This window comes from Bison bison, unplaced genomic scaffold (assembly GCF_000754665.1).
Source record: "Bison bison bison isolate TAMUID 2011002044 unplaced genomic scaffold, Bison_UMD1.0 scf7180017864171, whole genome shotgun sequence".
In the NCBI taxonomy this organism is placed as follows: Eukaryota; Metazoa; Chordata; class Mammalia; order Artiodactyla; family Bovidae; genus Bison; species Bison bison.
In genome coordinates, this window is record NW_011494743.1 from 5,513,099 (window position 1) to 5,517,870 (window position 4,772).

The window sequence follows — 4,772 nt, forward strand, 5'->3', positions numbered from 1 at the left end:
TGCGAGGCCCCGCCTCTCCTACCGTGGTCCCGCCGCCACGCGGAGTGACAGCCCTAAAGGCAACCCTTTTCCTTAGCAGCCTCAGCTCTCATTGCAGGCGACAGCGGGGTTTGGCTCGTCTAGCGTTTCTCTGGGGCAGCCACGTCTCTCCGCCGGGGGTGACTCACCGCAAGGCCCCAGCACCAAGCCCCGCCTACCCCCACCGCGGCCCCGCCCCGCCTGCGCGAGATTGCGTCTCAGCCCCGCCACGCCCGCCACCCCCAGCGCTCAGCGGCGCCCGCCCCGCAGGCCCCAGCCCGCCTCTAGCCCCGAGAGTTGCTCGCCAGGCCTCCGGGACTCGCCGGCTTTCGGGCCCGCCCCCGAAGACGTGGAGCGCTGAGGCGGCGGGTGAGTGGGGTAGGGGGCCGGCGACCCCTGACACTCGGCGGCCAGAGCCCAGGTCTCTGCGGGTCGTTGAGTGTGGGCTGCCGGGGGGCGGCGCGACGCTTCCAGGGACTCCTGGCCGCCACCCTTCCTTCCCGGTGTACCTTCCGGGGCTGGCAATCCGGGAGTGGGGAAATGGGACCGGGAGGGACGCCGAGGTTGGGTATTTTTCGAGTCGGGGGGCGGAGCGGGGAGGAGTGCAGGTGGGAGTGGCATTCGCAGGCTTGGACGCTGCAGAGGGCCAGGGTTGGTCTGAGGTGGAGGGTTCATAGAAGAAATCTGGTGAGGTTGAACTCCGGTGGCTTGTGGAGGCAGGATGCGGGGGCTTGAGGTGTTCCAGACCTACGGGGAATGAGGTGATTCGGGGTGAAGAAGTCGGCGAAGCCCAGTGAAGGGCGTTTTGGGGAAGGACCAGCTCACGGGGGCCGGTGATTCACGCTTCCTTGGACAGTCGGAAAGCGTGTGACCCCAGCCAGCTTGTGAGTTCTGCTGTTTCTCACATTGGGGTGATCGAGTTTCCAGGCTTTCAACAGGGACACATCGTGCAGCTTAAATAATAGATGCAAATCAAGGGTAGTGCCTGGGACACCTGAGAGCTGTGACTGGACCAGGTGCTTCTCCTAATTTACCTGGAGCCCTGGCCGCGCCAGCGTTGGTGGGCGCTGTCCTCTGTAAAACCCTATTCCAGCAACCCAGACCGTGTATGGAGGTCCCACCCTTACAGAGTTCAGAGTTGAGGTTGTTTATTCGGACTGAAAAACATCACAAATATTTAAAACATTTTAAATCGTGTATAGAGTTTTAATGTTTAAAAATCGAATCCTGTGGGGTTTTAAAAAAAAAATTTAAATCTTTCTTTTGTGATTACTTTCCATTTAAAGTTACATGGAGCTAGAGAACTAGATGTTTTCTAACAGCCCATTCTGTGAGTGTGACAGACAATTGTAAATTAACTGTGGAAAGTAGATCGTATCTGTTACGACCAGATATTGCTAAATTGTAGAACTGCAGATGAAGAATGAAATTGAAAAGACCCTAAAATACTGGAAAGGGAAAGAAAAGTCCTGGTAAATTGGAAAGCGTGTGCACTTAAAAAAACAAATCAACAAGCTAAGTGAAACTTTTCTTCATTGTAAGAAAACTCAGAAGACAGAGAAAAGTATAAGGGATGAACATTAAAACTCCATGTTATTTCACCAACTCTGATATTTTGATGCAATTCTTCTTTATTTTTGTTTTTTTTTTTGCATAACTAAACGTTTGGTGGTTTCGACACTAAGTAATGTCTGACTCTTGTGACCCCATGGACCGTAGCCCGCCAGGCTCCTCTGCCTTTTGGATTTTCCAGGCAAGAATACTTGAGTGGGTTGCCATTTCCTTCTCCAGGGGATCTTCCCAACCCAGGAACTGAACCTGGGTCTCCTGCACTGCAGGCAGATTCTTTACCGCCTGAGCTACCAGGGAATTCTAAATAACTAAATGTACATATTACATAATTAGGGTCATATTGTTTTACTTTGTGTTTTGGTTTTTTCCTTTTGTATTTTTAGCATTTTCCTGGATCATTGAAAATTCTCCCTAAACATCTTCGTAAATGGTGGTGTGTTCATCAGGTGAATTCATTCTTTTATCACTTAGGAGCGGTTCAGCTGTGTGCCAGGTCTTGTGCTTGGGGAGGAGTTTCAGTGTTGTTCTAGGTTCTCAGACATTATTCCAGCCCAAAGAAGCAGAAATCTTGACAGTGTCTGGGGTGCTAAATGTAGACAGACTATTGAGTGCAGCATGTAATCAGGTGTGGGCAGCTGTGACCAGGTCGTCTTTATGGCATCATGTCTCAACTCTCCCACACCTTTCTGTGGAGTCCTGAGGCCGGGAGGTTCCCAGGTATGTACCTCAGGGAATGGGCCTCAGCATCTTCCCTGTGTTGGGGGTGTCCGTGTGGAACTCTAGTGAGGGGTGGAGGTGTGCGGTGCTCAAGTTCCATTCTCAGATCTGCCCACATCTTAGGTGACTCTGAGGGGCAGCTGCCCTAGGTCTCAAGGGGGACTGTCTCACAATTGCTCTCATAATTAACTACCTGCCGAGGTTTTAGAGGCTGTCTCTAAGTTGTCTTAGACCTCAGGAGCCCTAGGAGGGGTCCTGTCCCTTTTCCTTCTACCACCGGCCTTTAAAATTGCAACTTTTCTCCTAGGAAATCTCTCTCATCTTCCAGCTTGATCAGTGTAGCTCTTCAGTTTTCTTTCACGGACATGATCCTGCTCTACTTTATGACTGAAAGTAATTTTGTCATTTTGATCAGAGCTTCTCCTTGAGTCTGACGTAAGGTGATTCCTAAAGACAGCCTTGTCCATTTACTTATTATTATTCTTTGAATTAATGATAATTCCATTGACTTTTCTTCTTTACCCAAACTCAAGAAGAGAAGTAAGGGGTTGTTATTCTTTTTTTTTTTTTGATCCTTGATAAAATATGTGAACACCCCCCGCCCTCTTGGTTGAATCACGGTGAGTTTCTTTGCGCACGTGCGTTTCGGCCACCATGTGGTCAGGATGTCGCTCTTATAATAGGCAAGTGATTCCAGTAGCTAACATAAAAGCAACCAGGAGCCAGTTCCTTTGTAGGTCTCCTTTAGCCTGTGTGCAATTCAATACATGATAAAGGAGAAAGAGTTTGGGATGGCTGTCTACTGACCCTGTGCCGAGAGTATATGGAACCTAGCTGCTCTGTGTCGTGTAGTTATTCCTGGGTGCTGGCCTGGCCAACTTTCTGGATAAAAGGGGACACTGGCTATGGTAGCAGAAATCATTCTACTCTCTTGTGCCCAGGAAATCTATGTGTTCAGTCATTGCCTGTTTTCAGATTTGCCCCAACAGGAACTGTGAGGCCCTCTGCCATGCCCACACTTAAACCCACCATGTCCCCCCACCTGGTTTTCTGGTTCCACATACTACTCAAGTGGTAAAGAATCTGCCTGCAATGCAGGCAACCAGGGTTCAGTCCCTGGGTCGGGAAGATCCTCTGGAGAAGGAAATGGCAATCCACTCCAGTACGCTTGCCTGAAGAATTCCATGGACAGAGAAGCCTGGCAGGCTACAGTTTGTGGGGTCTCAAAGAGTTAGACACAACTGAGTGACTAACAACACACACACACACTAGTCTAGTGTGCATTGTAACAGTGAAGCCAGCTCCAATTAAGACCCTCTGGTGAAAGTGGATTGCAGAACTCGGCTTAGCCCTGGCCGCCGTGAGGTTTCTTATTTTTACCACCTTACACTTGATATCCCCTCTGTTGGGCCCACCCATGTGGAGAGGTGGGTTTGGAGCAGGCCTGGATTGCACTGGTCAGTGAACCACAAGAGTGATGTTGCATGCAGAGCCCAGAGAGGGGCAGGACTGCCTGAGGAGAGAGCATCCACAGGCATGATACTGTGCAGTGATGGAAATTCCCTGAGTAGAGGGCCCGGGAAGGAGGGCACAGGGCTTCGGGGACAGGACCATGGTCATTTAAGAGAGGTTCCTGTCTCTTAGGTCACCCAGCCCATAGGTACACTGTGGCCCAGTGGGTGGCACATGTGTGAAGCACCTGAAAACAAGCAGTGTTGAAAGATGCTCCAAGAGCATCTTGTGTACCGGAGCCTTGGAGGGGTCAAAGCTTACCAAGCTCCACTGAACTGCTCAGAGCAGAGCCTAAGCAGCACTGGCATTTATGTTAGTCTGTGAGTCTCTTAATGATCGAAAGCACGCGGCTGGCTACACAGCTGTGGTATGGCCACTGCTGTGGTGAGACTATAAACCAATATTATTGGCTAAGTTCATAAAAAGGGGGAAAAAGGCTCTTTGCATACAGCATGGTATCATTGAAAGAGTGCTGGATTTCAGTCCTCTTTCTGCTACAATGGGTGTATAACTTCAGTCAGTTCAGTTCAGTCACTCAGTCGTGTCCGACTCTTTGCGACCCCATGAATTGAAGCACGCAAGGCCTCCCTGTCCATCACCATCTCCTGGAGTTCACTCAAACTCACGTCCATCGAGTCGGTGATGCCATCCAGCCATCTCATCCTCTGTCGTCCCCTTCTCCTCCTGCCTCCAATCCCTCCCAGCATCAGAGTCTTTTCCAATGAGTCAACTCTTCGCATGAGGTGGCCAAAGTACTGGAGTTTCAGCTTTAGCATCATTCCTTCCAAAGATCACCCGGGGCTGATCCCCTTCAGAATGGACTGGTTGGATCTCCTTGCACTCCAAGGGACTCTCAAGAGTCTTCTCCAACACCACAGTTCAAAAGCATCAATTCTTCTGCGCTCAGCTTTCTTCACAGTCCAACTTTCACATCCATACATGACCCTGGAAAA

General features: G+C 50.3%; 1 protein-coding gene across 1 annotated transcript in view; it reads left to right on the forward strand.

Moving 5' to 3' along the window:
- Positions 1 to 255: 255 nt before the first annotated feature.
- ANO10 (anoctamin 10) overlaps positions 256 to 4,772 on the forward strand; it is a 216,603-nt gene continuing 212,086 nt past the window's right edge. The window contains 1 exon segment of the mRNA XM_010842152.1: positions 256 to 387. The gene's annotated coding sequence lies outside the window, so the exon portion shown is untranslated.